The following is an 18,624-nucleotide window of genomic DNA, read 5'->3' as shown; positions in this document are numbered from 1 at the left end:
GGTGGATCTTGGAATGCATGGTGATTTGAAGCTAGATAAGCAATGGGTAAGTGTTTTAGTCTTGAAATCATAAGTAGAAAGGAAAGAATGAGATGTGTATTGATTATCTATGTTTGTGGCAGCAAAGGTGACCGAGGATGTGAGGAAATTGTGAACTATATGTGGAATTCAAGCTAAAACCGAAAGGTAAGCATGCAATGTGATGACATTGTGTTGTGTTAGCCTGGGTTGGTTGAAAGTGTGTGGATTGTATGTTAAATGATTGTGAATAATGTTGATGAAAACTATGAAATTAGTTTAAGGATTTATTGATTGATATGCCACCCGTATATGAGTATAATTAAGTGTATTGAGTTTGAATTATTGCTAGGAAGTGTAAAAGTAAGGAAAGTTGTCATGGTGGCACGTCGAAAAAGGTAATGGGTGACTGGCAAGCAGAATTAGCTAGATACGCACCTGAATTGATAGCGACGTAGTGTCCCACTATTGTAAGGTGAGTAAAGGGTGTCTATTTCACAATTCCATAACTATACTTTGATATACGATTAATAACGTGCTGGTTTACTTTAAATGCAATTTGTAGATAGCATGAGTTGGTAGAATGTTAGGCTTGTGATTGCCATGCTTTGAGAAAAGTTTTTCATATATGTATATATTAACTACATATGTAAAGGGTTTTAAAAACTGAAAAACAAGCTTTTTAACACAGTTTATGTCAAAATGTGCCTTATTGGTTGTGTGATGTGCATTCATGGATAAATTTCATATTCACCATGCTGATTTGATATCTAAACCTCATGCAAAGGTTTTACATTGCAAAGCCTTACAAAAAGGGGTTGTAGCATGTTACCACGATTGGCATTTTGGAAATGGTTTGAAATGAGCTTTTGAGAACCCAACTTGATTTTTTAAATGGTTTTATCAAACCGGGAGATTCAAGAGTAGGTCGGATGTCACATCAAAAAAGTGTGACCCTTGTGCACAAGTGAGCTCTAGCTAAAGAACCGTTGGGTCACCGACGAGTTGTTAGATGTGGCTGAGGCCATGGTCTGTGATGTATATACATGGCTAGGCCGCAAGTTATTATACATGGTTGCGACCACTTGATTTCTTCGATGTCGGCCAACATCATCGAGATTGCCATGGCTATAGGGATTCGGTGGAGTGAAGCTCACGGATGTTATTACATGGAAGTGGGTCCACGGGTTGATATTTACAATTACCCACTCGAGAGTGGTATCTCTTTGGGTTTTCAAACATGTATTCTTTCGCATGGTGAGGAATAACGCTTTTTTTTGCAGCTCCTTTATTTATGCGATGGATTTGTGTTTAATATCTCGTGGATTAGGTCATTTATGAACTTGTGTATAAGCATCAATATTGCTTGATTTTACGAGAGCGTGCATGTTTATGTTGAATTGATTTGAGCAAGTTATTACATGATTTCGATGGTAGAAATCTTTTACTTGCACTGGTTTTATTATATTTCTTGAAGCGATTATTTTGCAACACAACTTTTGAGTTTACATATAAGGCATAATGCCCCATTTGATTTTAAATTGTTTACATATTTTCCCATGTTTTTAATGTTCAAATCTTCTATCCTTAGCATGTTTCCAATCTACACCCTTCTCACAGAGCTGATGATCACTGAGTCTGCGAGACTCACCCCCTTATCTTCCTTTTGCAGATAAGTAATCAGCTCAAGTGTATTGCTCAGCACATCAAGACTTGCTGCAACGTAGGTAATGGCATTTCTTAAACTTTCACTCTAAGTCGCTTCGCTGCATAGAGGTCGAGTTGTGTAAAAGTGTTAGACTTATAAGAATTATTAGTCTATTGGAAATGTATTTCCTAAAACTTTGAGGTTATGTAATGAATATCACTTGGGATGTTGAAATTACTTTGGAGTTTATTAAGTATGGTTATTGGTATCTAAATGCTACTTCTTAAATATCGCTGTTTATCTGGTTTAAGTAAGTGATAATGATTAATACTAGTGGAATGTTATGATTAAAAAATCCAACTTGATTTATATATGTGTAAGAATGTTCAATTAATTACAGGAATCTCAACTAAGGCTTGTTGATTTATATATGCGTAAGAATGTTCCGTTAATTACAAGAATATCAACTAAGGCTTGTTAGGGATTTAATGGGTTCACTCGTAAATCTCGGATGCCGGTAACGATCAGGTAAGAGGTTGTTACATATATCCCCAAACATAACATCAAACTTAGATCAAAACGTCTAATTATGAGATTTATCACATATTTCCTCAAAGTTTTACCTAAGTGTCAATACATACACTCTCAAACACTAGCCATACATATCATATCATCAGAGTCCTCGAGACTCCACATATTTCATACATCATTCTTAGTTTAATTAATCTACATTAAAAATCGAAGGTGTTACATAATCATACATTATCCTATTTTAACCTTAATTTTTAACTTTATTCTTATATTTCCTTAATCATTATGTGTTATTTTATTCTTGATTTCATATATCTTTTTTTTTCTTATCCTTCTTTTTTCTAATTGCTTTTTCATTATTTATTTATTTTATTCATTATTATTATTATTATTATTGGTATGGGAATGAAATCTTTTTGGTGAAGTCTATGAGTTTCTCCTCACCTAGGGAATTTTTGAGAAAGCTTGTCTCTATAAGCTTATTCGAGAAAATCCTTGTCACGACCCAAATGTAACACCCCGTACTTTGATAAGTTGGCTAATAAGGCTCATTGGATGCCAATTAAGGTTAATTAGAATGTTTAAAAGTGATGAAGGGTGAAAGGAATAGTTTGGAATAAAATATCTCGCATGCAAGGAAATAACAATTGAATAATAATATTTTTTATTGAGGATGAATTAACAAGATAAAAGGTTATTCAGTAGTGAATCAGGGTATAATAAGACATTTTGGATGCCAAGGAGACAAGTGAAAAATTTTGAAATAAAATAATATTTAAATATTAATATTTTATTTAGTGTCGAAATTTTCCATGAAGGAGTGTATGGTCAATCTAAGTGAGGGGGAAGTAAAACAAGGAAATTTCAGAGAAAAAAGGACATTAAAGGGGCTCGCGTGTCTTTATTAAATAAAGCTAGCGCAGGTAAGTAAACATTTAAATATTACGATGGTATCACGTTGAAGTATAAACTTGATATTTTATTGATACAATTGTTAAGGAAGAAAAATGAAAAGAAATTAGAATTACAAGATTGTGGGAGGATACAATCAAAAAGGGTGAAAAAACCTTAGAGGGCAAAATGATAATTTTGTCATTAGTTTGGCCAAAGCTTCCAAAGGAAGCTTTGACTCTTTATTCTTATCCCATAGCTGGTTCTTATCTCCAGCCAAAATGGTAATTTCTTCTTCTCTTCCATGCTCCCAACGTCATTTTCATGCTCCCACACCATTTCACCTTACCACCATGCATTTGAAAAAAAAAATAGAGAGAATCGGCCAAGGAAAGAAAGAAGAGGAAAGTGAAAGGCTTGGGTAGTGAGTGATTCAAGAGCAATCGAAGGAACATTAAGTGAGTTTCAAGATTCAAGAGACATAAGGTAAGGATTTTGATTTTTAGCTTGAGAAAATTTTAGAAATGAGTGATAATTGTGTAAGTATTTTTGTGACAGCTATGGTGGCCATGAGTGCGAGGAAATTGTGAAATTTGTTGGGTGAAATCCAAGCTAAAACCAAGTGGTAAGGTTAATGCTATAATTTAAAGTCTATGATTAGTTTAATATTGTGAGAATAATTGTGTGCAATATGTAGTGTTATGGTGATGTCATGGGTATGATTAGAAAGCAATTATATTAATTGGAAGCTTGAAAAAAAAATGAATTGTGTGGATATATGTTGTTAGGAAAGGCTTAAAAGGTTATGGATGCTAGTGCATATGAAAGAATATTGATGTTATGCTTGGTGACATGTAAATGAGAATAGTAGTACATGTAAACTTAGAAAATGTTTGATGGAAGTGAAATTATAGTTGTTGCCATATGCTAAGTTATTGTTGTGAAAATGATGGTTGAACTTAATAAATATCCTTAGAAATGATTAATATATGTATTAGAGTCATAAATAAGTTACCAGTAATTATAATATAAAGAATTACACAAGCAAAGGATAAAGGCAACTTTGGTAAAAATGTGTTAAGATCTGTATGAATATGCAAGGTTAAGTGAGAAAAAGTGGTGATTCTAGCATAACATGAGTTATTAACATGATGGTAATGTTTGAATAAGGAGGATAATAGGAATGATAAACACTAAGATTATTGAATTTGGATTGTTGCTAGGAAGTATATAAGTAGAAAAGTTTACCGTGGTGGCGTGACGGGGTGAACTAGTGACCAGCAAGTAGAAATAGCGAGATACGCACCCGAATCAATAGCGACAAAGTGTCCCGCTATTGTAAGGTGAGTAGGGGGTGCCTATTTCAAAAATTTCCATAGCTATATAATGTTATACATTTTGTAAACATTACCGTATTGTCACGACTCAAATTCCGAACCATGACCGACGCATGGGCTCAATGGACATAACCCACTAAGCCCAAGCAAGCCTATCTATATAACTTGTTCATCATTTCATCAAAAGTTGCTACAATTATATTTCATAATTCCAATTCAAATTAATGCTAACCATTGCCATCTCATAGTGGCATTACCAATCAAAATATACATATATTGTCTAAAACATATATCTTAATAATTTACATCGGGTTTATCTATACACAACAAAAGAGATACTCAACTTTCAGCGGAGAGACTTGGGCCAAAGTACTGCTATTGAATGCCGAGATACCTACCAAGGAGATGAATTTACAAGGACCCCTCGACCTAGTTACTGACTGCCTCCTGATCTGAAAACATGAAGTTGAAAACAATGAGTATAAATCCAGTGAGTGAACAAAGGAAGGGAACAAGCAAACGATAAGAAAAGTTTAAAAAATCATGAATCACTTATTTTCAAAAACAATGCAATTTAGTTTAATTCTTATTAAAACCCCTTATTAAACCCTTAATTGGTTAATCACTTGATGATGAAGGATCCATACATAATAATGAATTTGAAGAGTGAACTTTAATAGCATTCAAGCAAGTCAAGTGAAATGACAGGTTCTCGCTGCAGCGAAAAGGCATTCTCACTGCAGCTACGCTGTAGCAAAATTTGGACTTAATTTACCAGTTGGCCGAGGATTTCTCACTAAAGCCCCTCATTTCAAACTTAATTAATTAATTCCTTGATGCTGGAAGTCCATGATCAACTATGGTGGTAAAGAAGTGAAAAATAGGGTAACAACCAAATAAGGTTGCAAGCACAACAGAAAATTTCTCACTGCAGCGAGATGTCCATAGGAAATTTCACTGCAACAAGTTACCGGGCTGCAGCCAGCCTCCCAACCCGAGAGTTTCTCGTTGGAGCGAGAATGATTCTCGCTACAGCAAGAATCAGGACACCAAGAAAAAGTTTTCATTATATCAAAAAAAGACCATCCTGCTGCAATGACAAAATCAACTTGAAAATATTTAGCAATTTCCAAGGTTCAACATNCATACATTACAACCACATACCATATTCATGAACTTTCTATTGCATAATGATATATATATATACACACATACATACATAACCACCAATACCACCACCGCCTCATCTAGCTTATGTACAACCCCCACATCGCGCACATAACTGGAGTCATCGTGTGCATCCCCCACATCGTGCACAACTAATACTGCCGTGTGCATCCCTCACATCGCACACAGGCAATATCATCAGCCACACTCCCGCACCCATCATCACCGGTATCTTGTTTTCTATGCCAAGAACTTCATTGAGTAGCTGACTGTCCTCACCGAGTAGCTCTCAACCAGATATGCACTGTCAACGTTGAGACACCCCCACCCCACACCATAGTTGAAGAAGCCAATGAAGAGCTAGCATGAATAAGTTCGATTCATTTCCTCAACGCCTTACAAGAGCAATTAAAAAAGATGGAAAAGGAGCCACAACAAGGTATAATATATATAAAGGTGTTGAATGAGAAAAGTACGAAAACCATGCTCGACACAAGGGCCTCAAACACCTTTATCACTTCGAGAGAGGCAAAAAAATGTAATCTTAAAATTGATAAAGACTTTGGACATATGAAAGTAGTTAACTCGCCAACTTCAACTATCATGGGAAATGCCAAAAACGTAAAGGTAAAGATTGGCTCTTAGGAAGGGAAGATAAACCTGACTATAACCACTATAAATGACTTTAATTTTGTCTTAGGCTTGGATTTTATGACAAAAGCACAAGCCATCCCTTTCCCTACTGCAAGTTGTCTAACGTTTTTTAGAGAACAACCATGTGTAGTACAAGCTACAATTTTACCTAAGAATAGAGAGAAGATTAATATTAGTTGTATAGTTTAAAAAAGGGATCAAGAAAGGTAAGCACTCCTACATTGCCATGCCCATCTATAAAGCTGAAGGTAACACAAATCCAATACCCAAAGAAATGAAACTAATTTTGGAAGAATTTCAAAATATGACGCCGGAACAACTACCAAGGGTCCTATCGCCTTTACAAGCTGTTGATCACGAGATAGAATTACTTCCAAGAGTCAAGCTGCCTGCAAAAAGGCCATACAGGATGGCTCCCCAAAGTTAACAGAGCTAAAGAAACAAGCAGACAAGCTGATTCATTTGGATTGATTCAACCATCAAAAGCACCTTTTAGAGCCCTAATACTTTTTCAAAAGAAACAAAATGGGAGTTTACAATTATGCGTGGATTATCAAGCTTTGAATAAAGTCACAATTAAGAATAAATATATTATCCCTCGTATAGCAGATCTCTTTGACTAGCTAAGTGGTGAAAAGTACTTCTCCAAATTAGATTTGAGATTGGGATACTATTAAGTGAGAGTGGCTACGAGAGATGAGTTGAAAACCACCTGCATAACGCAGTATGACGCATTTGTATTTCTTTTTATGCCTTTTGGACTAATCAATGCTCTTGCTACTTTTTGCACACCGATGAATCAGGTGTTCCATGATTATCTAGACAAGTTTGTAGTAACATACTTGGATGATATCGTGGTGTATAGTTCAATCCTAGAGGAGCATCAACTGCACTTGTGATAGGTTTTCCAAAGGCTTCGCAACAACCAGTTATATGTAAAGAAAAAAGAAAAGTGCACATTCGCACACCCCCGAATCCAATTCCAAGGCCACATAATTGAATAAGGGTACATCCAAATGAACATGCAAAAGGTAAAGGCTATCAAAGAATGGGTCACCCCAAAGAATACAACCGAGCTTTGTTCTTTCTTAGGGCTCGTCAATTATTATTGGAGATTTGTATAAAGATATTCAAGAAGGAAACTAGCATTGACAAAATTGCTAACAAAGGGACAAAAGTGGAGCTGGACGCTGTAGCACCAAGATGCTGTCGAAGGCTTGAAGGACACGATGATGACAAATCATGTTTTATCACTCCCCGATATTGCAAAGCCTTTCAAGGTAAAAACGGATGCATTAGACTTTGCCCTTAGAAGAGTGTTGCTATAAGAAAATCACCCGATTGTATTTGAAAGTCGAAAGTTCAATGAACCTGAGAGGAGATACACAGCACGAGAGAAAGAACTACTTACAGTGATTCACTGTTTATAGGGCCTAGCGACACTTCCTGCTAGGATCACAATTCACAGTTAAGGCCGACAATACAACCATAAGTCACTTCTTCACATAGCCAAAACTTACAGCTACGCAGGCAAAATGGTAAGAGTTCCTAACCGAGTTTGATTTATCCTTCGAGCATAAAGTTGGAAAAGCAAACTGTGTGGTAGACGCCTTTGGTAAGAAGGCCAAATTCACAGCTCTAAGGGTGATCGCACCCATGACAGCCAGCAAAGTGACCACAAATATTCGTATCCTGATTAAGGAAAATTTGCATCGAGACCCCCAAGGAATGGCTATTAAGATGTTGGTGGAGAGTGAAAAGTCAAAATATTTATGGGTGAAAAATGAACTACTAATGAAGGGACCATGCATATTTGTTCTAAAAGCGAGAAAACTTAAGCAAAAATTAATGCGGGAATGTCACGACGCTCTTTAAGCAAGACATCCAAGTTAACAACGAACCGTTGCACTACTAAAATAGGGTTACTACTAACCTCATGCAAGAGGATGTGATGGATTATACGAAGACATGCCTCATTAGCCAACGAGACAAAGTAGACAAATGGCGATCGACAAGAATGCTTAAACCTTTACCAATGCTGACCAAGCCATGAAAAAGTATTTCTTTAGACTTTATTATAGGACTTCCTAAAGTAAGAGATATGACAGCGATCTTGGTAGTGGGGGACTGGTTTTCCAAGTATTTAACTTTCATTCTAGTGCAAAAGTTTGACACTACAGAAGAAACAGCTCACAGTTTTTAAACATCTGACAAAATATTAGGGTGTTCCCAAAAGCATTGTCAGTGATAGAGATTCAAGGTTTACATGCTTTTTTTGGAAAGAGCTTTTTAAGCTATTGGGTCAGAACTTAACATATATTCCAATTATCACCCGCAAACAGATGGTCAGGCAAAATGCTTCAATGGATTATTGGAAGAATACCTGTAACACTTTGTACAGGTGAACTAGAAGAATTGACCCGACCGATTAGATGTGGCTCAACTATGTTTCAACTCACAAAAGAGCTCAACCACCAATAGAACCCCTTTCAAGGTCGTCACCGGACACCAACCTAGACTTCCCTATAGCTCAGTGGAATTGTATAGCGAGAATAGTCCATGGGTATTCAACTTTGCTAAAAAATGAAAACAACATTGAAATCACTAGAGCTTATTTAGAGAAAACCTCCAAATGCATGAAGAAGTTGGCAAACAGGGGTTGAGAACAACACTTCAAGGTGGGAGACCTAGTGTTGGTAAAGTTGGTACTCAAACAACTTTTATTTCTAAGGAAGAGGGATCGAAGACTAGTATGGAAGTATGAAGATAAAGATCCATCTGTTGTAGCCAAAGTGGGGAGGACTTCCTCCAAGATTGATCCACCTAAGTGGATGAAGGTACACCCTGTGTTTCATGTTAGCAATTTGAAGCCATTCCATCAAATTTAGTAAATGTAAGCAAGAGTCGAGCCACAAGAGCCACCATCACGGCACCGAGTGGAGGAGATTTTGGCAAGGAGGACGACGATAATCAATTGACGATCGACACGGGAATACCTAATGAGATGGGAAGGTTTGAGCCAGATGAGATCACTTGAGAGAAGGAAGCCAATCTCTGCACCTTTTAACAAAAGATTGAAGGATTCCCAGCCAACCAGTCAACGAGGACGTCGACAAATTGAGTGAGGGAAGATGTCATGAGCTAATCTTGTATCAAACTATGATAGAGTAGAGTTGTCTAAGAGATTAAGTCATATCCCTCTTTCAAACATTATAATGGTTCGTGCTGACATCTCTAAAAATACTTGTTAAGTCTTTAAAAGGAAGACCTTTTAGGAAAAGAATGTCCTCCTCTGAAACGTTGTAATTATTGTCGGTAGAATACGTGTAAAACCTCGTAAACTCTTTATAAGGGGTGAGCAATCGACAAATTATTGGGCTGCCTAACTAGTAAAAGTATGTTTGTAGCAAATCATCTAAGACTGCCCCTATAGCCCGACAATGGTGAGTCTAAGTCCCTTTGTACTCATTTTCACATTAATAAAAATATTTTTCCTCTTTATAAATTAGTGGTTTCATATATGGCATTTGGTATGCCTTATGATTTTGATGCACATTCTCTTAGTCTAATTTCTTGCTATTATTGATGTTTGATTAGATATAACTGAGTATTGATTAGCTTGCGTGGAAACGTCCACTTAAGTGTCGCACTGACTATCACACACTTAGGCGAAGGAGCATAGTTCGTAACACATTGACTTTAGTTTCAAATTTACTTCATAAAATAAAAACAATAATTAAACGTTCAGACTATATACAACTTCGTCATTTTAGAATAAAAATTATGAAAATAATAAAATAATTCAAAAAACCCAATTTTTCAATGTAAGAGGATTTTTGCTACCCATCTTAGTCATTCACATAAACAACTGGTCTTCAAAGCTCATAAGATCAAATCTGCCCATCATCTATACATATAATCCCTCTTGCCTTAGCATCCAAAATAACATTTATTGGCCATATTCAGTCACCGTTATAATATATAATTCTTCCCTCTACAACTTCTTCTCGAATCTTCTAATCTTTCTTTTATGGTTGAGTTTCTTCCTTGATCTTTTTTTTTCTTTTTGGATAAATTTCTTCTATCTTGTTTCCTTTCTTTTGCATTAGCTCCTTTTGTTATATTTTCACCTTTTTTTATGTTCAAATCTTCTTCAAAACATCTATAATATATAAACATATCATCTTTATTACTATTTCAAAATGTCAACATTAAAATTTTAACTTACAAAAAAGAAAATAAACATTATGAAATTATAATAATAATTAAAAAAATTTATATATCATATTTATGAATAATTGATTAGTAGCACATACTCTAAGTAATCAATGAGTTTGCTAGTATGACCATCTTTATCAATAAATGCACCATATCTTTAAAGTAAAATAAAAAAAGGTAATATTTGAAGGTAGTAATTTATTAGTGATACTAAATATGCTAACTATTGAATTGAAGAATTAATGTATCTTAAGTTTTAATTCATCACCTAACTCAATATTGGTGATGAGTTTTTCTCCAAAATTGCAAAATTCGACTATAAGAACCTAAGGTGCTAGCTCACCACTTAACGTGAAATAATCAACCTTTTTATTTCTGAGAGAGGTGTAAAGTAAGATATTTTCTTTCATGACTAAGTAACCTCCCAAATTAAATGGATCAAAAAAATAAAAAGATTTATCTTGTTTCACATCTATTGCCAATGCTATTAAAATTACATCAATTTTATTCACAATTGCTTTCTTGATAGCATCAAGGAGGGAAAACTTCAAAACTTTTATCAAGCACCAGAAAACTCTCATTAACCATCTAAGATACTATTCTTACAAATGAATTTGCACCTTAAACTCTAGTGTTGAAAATTTCAAAAATGTCTTTAAGCCACTTTAACTCCATCAAGGTTTCGGCAGCTACCAAAGCACATGCAGTGTCATGACCATTGGGATCTTCAGGAAAATTATAGTCTAGTAATACAGGTATTACAGTAAGACACTTTGCTTTAGTGAAATTTTCTAAAGCCAAGATCTTTCTGCATTAAAGATCAATCTAAATCATTGTTCTTTATATATAAATTTAAATATTAACAACATAAGATAAAAAGGTTAAAATTCATACCTTCTAAAAGGAATTTACAACTTCTTACTCTTTAGGATAAGAAGATACTTGTCTTCCAAACATTCATGGCTTACGTTCATATCCGTATCAATATTCCCAATCACCTTTTTAGCCTTTTCTTCATCTACAACTTTCTCTTCATCCTCAATACATTCCCTTTCTTTCTCATCTATAATGAATTTTTGAAATTTAAACATGGATTGTTAAACCAAGATAGTCTACATTAAGAAACAATCATCAACAAACAATTAGTCATCTTTAACACACATAACACAAAATTATTTTTTTATTTAATGATAGAAATTCCTTTTGACACTGTGTAAATTTGAAAAAATGTAGATCACTCATTTTAAAGGTCTAGCGATAACGAAACACACAACTAACTCTTAGATAGGAAAGGAAAAATAAGAGCTCAGTAAAATGTAAAAATATGTCTATATTGGAAATTGATACAATATAATGATGATATTATACTTTTAGTTCTAAAGGTTATCACATATTTTTCATTTCAATCCTAAACATTTTAAAATATAATACTTTTTAAGCCTAACTTTAGCTTACAAATGAAGTTAGTTGAAAAACTGAAGTATAAATAAGGGTGCATGCCAATGACTGATCAAATGTTAATTTTATTTGGATTAATAAAATCAAAACAAAATTAAATTAGAAGTTTCATTTCTTTTACTAAACTTTTTGAAAAAATATATAAAAAGATGTCAATTTCATGAAAAAATCTTGATCAAAGAAGCTTTTTGGGGGTTTGTAAACTTAATTTATTCATAAACGAAGTAATCATCCAAATGAGACACAGCTTTTCTAATTAAAGAATTTATTAGAGGTATATAATAACAACATAGTAATGGGAATAGCTAGAAAGATAGCCAAATCTAAAGTATAAACAAGACATTACAAAGTAATTTTATAGTGAAACCGACCAAGAAGAGAAACATCTAAACCATAATCATCCATAGTCATATAAAGAAAAAAAAAATACAAGGATTACAATTATGTAACACTTGAAGTTATGTGGAATCAAGAGAAGCCAAAGTTATGTGAAATAGGTTAGCTTTGACTTCTCTTAATTCTACATAATTTCAAGTGTTGCATAATTATAATCATATACCATGCTATTTTTTCTTTACATAACTATGGATGGTTATGATTTGGATGTTTCTCCTATTAGTCGATTCCATTATAAAAGTTGCTCTATAATGTCTTGTTTATACTTTAGATTTAGCAATTTTCCTAGCTATTCCCATCATTAGGTTGTTATTATATGCCTCAATGAATTCTTTAATTAGAAAAGTTATGTCTCATTTGGATTATTACTTTATTCATGAAAAAATTAAGTTTACAAACCCCCAAAAAGGCTTCTTTGATCAAGGTTTTTTCTTGAAATTCACATGTTTGCATATATCTTTTAAAATAGTTTTGGTAAAAGAAATTAGAGTTCTACTTTAATTTTATTTTGACTTTGTTAATCAAAATAAAATTAACATTTGATCAGTCATTAGCATATACCCTTAGTTACACCTCAATTCTTTAAACTAATTTCATTTGTGAGCTAAAGTTAAACCTAAAAGGTATTATATTTTAAAACGTTTAGGATTAAAATGAAAAAAAATATGATAACCTTTAGAGCTAAAAGTATAATATCATTTTCATGTTGCATCAATTTCCAATATAGACATATTTCTACATTTCACTAAGCTCTTGTTTCTCTTTTCATGTTCAAAAATCAGTTGTGTGCTTCTTTACTGCATGACCTTAACCATGAGTGATATACATTTTTCTAAATTAACACAGTGTCAAAAAAAATTTCTATCATTAAACAAAAACACAATTTTGTGTTATGTGTGTTAAGAATGACTAATTGTTTATTGATTATTTTTTAATGTAGACTATCTTAGTTCAACAATCCATGTTTAAATTTTGAAAATTCATTATGAGTGAGAAAGAAAAGGAACGGATTGAGGACGAAGAGAAAGTTGTAGATGAAGAAAAAACCAAAAAGATGATTGAAAATATTGATACGGGTATAAACGTAAACTATGAACATTTTGAAGACAAGCATTTTCTTATCCTAGAGGGTAAGAAGTTGCAAATTCTTTTTAAAATGTATGAATTTTTATCGTTTTTCCCTTTATTGTTCACATTTAAATTTATATATATAAGAATAATGATTTAGATTGATGATTAATGCAGAAAGATCATGACTTAAAACAACTTCACTAAAGCAAAGTGTCTTATTGTAACACCTACATTACTAAACTATAATTTTTCTAAAAACCTCAATAATCATGGCACTACATGTGCTTCGATAGCTACTAGAACATTAACGAAGTTAAAATGGCTTAAAGACATTTCTGGAGTTTCCAACCCTAGAGTTCAAGGTGCAAATCCATTTGCAAGAATAGCATCTTACAAAGGTTCATGGGAGTTATTTGGTGCTTGATAAAAATTTTAAAGTTTTGACGTTTTCCCTCCTTGATGCTATTAAGAAAGCAATTGCCGATAAGGTTAATATAATTTTAGTAACATTGGCAACAGAGGTGAAACAAAATAAACCTTCTTATCTCTTTGATCCATTTAATTTGGAAGATTACTTAGCCATAAAAGAAAACATCTCACTTTGTACCTCCTCTGGAAATAAAGAAACTGATTATTTCAAGTTAGGTAATGAGCTAGAACCATAAGTTTTTACAGTCGAATTTTACAATTCTGGAGGAAAATTCATCATCAATATTAGATCAGGTGATGCATTAAAACTTAAGGTACATTAATTCTTCCATTCAATTGTTAGCATATTTAATGTCATTAATATGTTACTAACTTCAAATACTATATTTTTTATTTTACTTTAGAGATATCATGCATTTATTGATAAGGATGGTCTTACTTGCGAACTCATTGATTACTCAAAGTATGTGCTACTAATCACTTTTCCATAAATATGATGTATAATTTTTTTAATTGTTATTATAGTTTCATAATGTTCACTTTCTTTTTAATAAGTAAAAATTTTAATGTTGATAATTTAAAATAGTAATAATGACAATATATTTATATATTATAGATGTTTTGAAGAAAATTCAAATATAAAAAAATGTTAAGATACAATAAAAAGAGCTGATGCAAAAGAAAGAGTAAAAAGGATAAAGGAAACTTATCTAAAAAGAAAAAAAAAAACATGAAGGAAGAAACTCAACCACAAAAGAAATATTGAAATTTGAGAAAAAGTAGAGGAGGAAAAAATTATATATTATAATGCAATTTTGGATACCAAGGTAGCAGGAGTTATATACATAGATGATGGACAACTTCAATCTTATGAGCTTCGAAGATCAATTATTTATGTGAATGATAAAGATGGACAACAAATTATCTCTTACATTAAAAACAACATATTTTTTAAATTGTTTTATTATTTTCATAATTTTTATTCTAAAATAGCGTAATTATATATAATTTAAACATTTAATTATTGTTTTTATTTTTTTATTTTTGAAGTAAATTTATAACGAAGCCAAGACAAATTTGGAAAAGTGTTTACGAGAAAAAAGATCATGAAAATCGTCGAGTAAGTTTTATATCGAAAAAGAACCAAATTCATATGATCCGTATATTCTAAAGGTAATTATTATTTTTTATTTACTTAATAGAAATATTCTGTGAATCGTTATTATTGATGTTTTAAAAACCTCGTGAAATTTTTCTTACAAGATTGGTAATCTAATTTGATGATTTAACTTTTACAACCTGATACATGTGCTGCAAGGGAAGATATCCAATGTGCTAGCAAACACATGCAGAATATGTATGCTCATTATTCCATAATAAGTGGTACTTCGAAAGCTAGTGCGGTAATGATTGAAATGATATCATACATTAGGATAATTTGTAAGAATTGGAGATCTACAAAAATTAAATATACTATAATAACCAATGGTAACTGGATGTACATATCTGTTTATTAACTTTAGTATTAGTATTTGTATTAAAGTTTTAAAACTAATAAACTTCTCAACCATTACAGCAAGACCTATTAATAAGCTAGAAGATAAGAATGTGCCAAGATATGAGAATGAATGTCTTAATCATTGAAAGTTATGAATTCAGATTTAATATATGAATATATCTCCCGAAGAGTTAAGAAGATACTTATTGAGCCTTGAAAATGATAACGAATATCTATCATCTAATGGGAAAAATATTGAAGGAAAAGAGATCTTAAAGCCAGATCTTAATATACCAAATTTTAGTTTGGTATTGGAGGAAAGGTCTGAATACATATTTAATAAAACACTGCTAAATGTAGACTCCTTTTAGTGTAGCTACAAGGTAGAGATAATATTTCATTTGAGATTCTTTACCAACAAGGCTAGGAAAGCATTGCAAGAAAGATTCATGTCCATTGACATTCATGTTGAGTCAAATATATTAGAATTTAACAGCATTGAGCAACAAAAGTATTTTAAGTTGATAATAAAAAGTTCAGGTTTATTAGGAATCAAAGTGATGTTGATGCATGCAACTTTGATACAACATGAACAGAAAAAAAGCAATGAAAAAAATCAACCTAATACTATTTTAAATCCTATTATTAGAATGAGTCCACATCTCTGGAGATTCTAAGATTTATATTTAATCCATTATTATTCTTTGTTAATATCTTTTCATTATTTTGAAATTGATGTACAATTTTCTTACATTTAATCTTAAATATATTTACCTGGTAAGAGACCATCTATGAAAAAAATCACGCATGATTCTGTATTACCAAAAGAGCGACTTGCTGAACAAAGAAATGTTACGACATAAAAAAAAAAAAAACAAAAAGACAATTAAGATAGGTTAGACTTGTGTTTTTTTTTTTACCACCAAGTCTTCTATTTTTAGATTTCTAGTACACCTACAAACAACATTTTTGTGATTATAGTTGTTATTTTCATATCTCATACTAATTTAGGGCATTAATTTTATGTAAAAAAATTAGAAATAGTAAGAATTTTGTTATTTAAGATAATTATATATTTTGTTTTGAGGTTATCTGATGTTAGTTTTATTATGTTTATGTGAACCTTTTACTAATCATCGCCCTTGTTATACTCCTCTTTTCTAGATCATTGAAGTGAATCAAACAAATTTTCCCTTCTGATGCATTCACAAGTCTTGGTCAATTAACAATCAAACCATCTTTATAACTTTCTTTTTGATGCAAAAAAAATATAAGAACATTACATACTTACATATGACTTGAGATAGACAATTAGCAATTAGCACAACTCTAAATTGCCTATTGTCGTTTAATATCTGTCCAGTATATTAATTTGGATTTTGAAATGATAGTACTTACATCTTCATTAGTATTTGATTTTACCATATATAGTAGGCCCAAGTAATAACTATTATTGACAATGGCCATTGGTTCTAATTTACCAACGTCAAAATAAACTTTTGGAGATCCATATCCCTTTATGTGACATTATAATTCCTATAACTAATAAGCATCAATTTTTATTTGTTAGCTTCTGGTTCAAGATTGTATAAAGCTTCTAATATTTGGAATCAGGCTTGAGAGAAGAGGCTTAAAGTTGATAAGCATAAGCTTGTCTCCTTTAAGAACCATATTCCTAAGCATTCTTTTATGGGTTCACTAGCTATCTTTGACTATTTAAGTACATGATCAAGGATTAAGAAGTGCTACATAAGTAAGTTTTAATCCATTGACATTATTTATTATATAACTTACTAGCATACTTTTTGAACTATTATTTATAACAGTGGCTTGAGTTTCGAGACTTAAGCATTTGTAAAATCTTATTATCCTTATTATGCAAATGAAGGTATTTGAAAAGTTATATTCAATTGTGCTACTTTAATGATACTTATGCTTGAAAACAGAGAGACTCATAATGCATTAAAATGGATTAGAAATGCTTAGAATAGACATTATACTAGATTATTGAATATCAATAGAAATTGCCACTGACCTAAGGTGCTTAGAAAACACTAGGATGGATTGGAGAGCTCTCTATAAGTTATGTCACCTATTGAGAACAGTTGGTAAACTTAAACCATAGAGAAATATGGATGTAAAGGAAATGATAGCTATTTTCCTACATATAATTGCACATGAAATTAAAAATAAAGTTATGAAAAGACAATTTTCTTATTATGGAGAAACTATTAATCAACAGTTTCATGTCATCCTCAACTCTGTGATGCGTCTTCATTCCATGTTGTTAAGGAAACTAAAAGCAGTGACAGATAATTTCAATGATGATAGGTGGAAGTGGTTCAATGTGAGACCCTGTCAAGCTCGATTAAAAGACGGTATTGTACCGAGTAGTACAACTAAGTTAAATCGAGCCTTGAACTAGTTCAAATAGAAATTCTAAAAAGAATTTGAAAATTTTAAAACCCACAGAATGGCGGAGAACAATGATTCGGAGTTCAAAGTCCAGTTTGGAGCACAAGGGCAAAATGATAATTTTTCCATTATAGGACTAAACGAAAATTTTTATAAAATGACTTTTTTGCCCCATTTGGTTAATATTGATCAATGTTAGTGTTATTTGAGGTTGAAAAGTAGAAATAATTTGATTCCATTACATTTCAGAGTATAGGAGCAAAATCGTAATTTTTTCGTCCCGGGGGCAAATCGGTAAATTTTTTGCCCCAGCACTTGTCAAGGCCAAGGGATTTTATTCATCCTGTAAATGGATAAACATAAGAAATGTGTGGTGGAGAGAGATTGCTTAATGGCTAAGTATGACACATGGACCAATGGAATGGTGACATGTGTCAAAATCTCATCCATTCATTATTTTCTTTATAAAAGGCATAAAAATCAGCCCATTTCTCCTATAGTGTTCAGCCAAACCAGAAGAGAAGAGAAAGCAAGGAAGAACAAGCCCTAGGTGGGAAAAATCAAAGAGAAAGTGTTGGAATTCAAGGAAACAAGTTAGGTAAGTTAAAATTTCTTTAATTCTCCTTGATACCTAGCTTACCCATGCTTTTGTTCTTGATTTCCATGGTTGAATATTGAGTTATCATGATGAATTCAATTCTGAAAAATGAGTATGGAAGAGGAATTGTTGTTGGAATAATTTGATTTTAGACTATGTTAGTGTTTAGGGATAGTTAAGCATGGTTATGAACAAAAACACAAAAGAAATATTCAATTTCTCTAGGGTTCCTTGTTGGTCGAACCATGAGGGCTGAATATCAATGGGGGATTGTTTTTATTTCAAGGAAAATGGC

Source organism: Theobroma cacao, chromosome 6, assembly GCF_000208745.1.
Source record: "Theobroma cacao cultivar B97-61/B2 chromosome 6, Criollo_cocoa_genome_V2, whole genome shotgun sequence".
NCBI lineage: Eukaryota > Viridiplantae > Streptophyta > Magnoliopsida > Malvales > Malvaceae > Theobroma > Theobroma cacao.
This window is presented reverse-complemented; position numbering follows the sequence as displayed.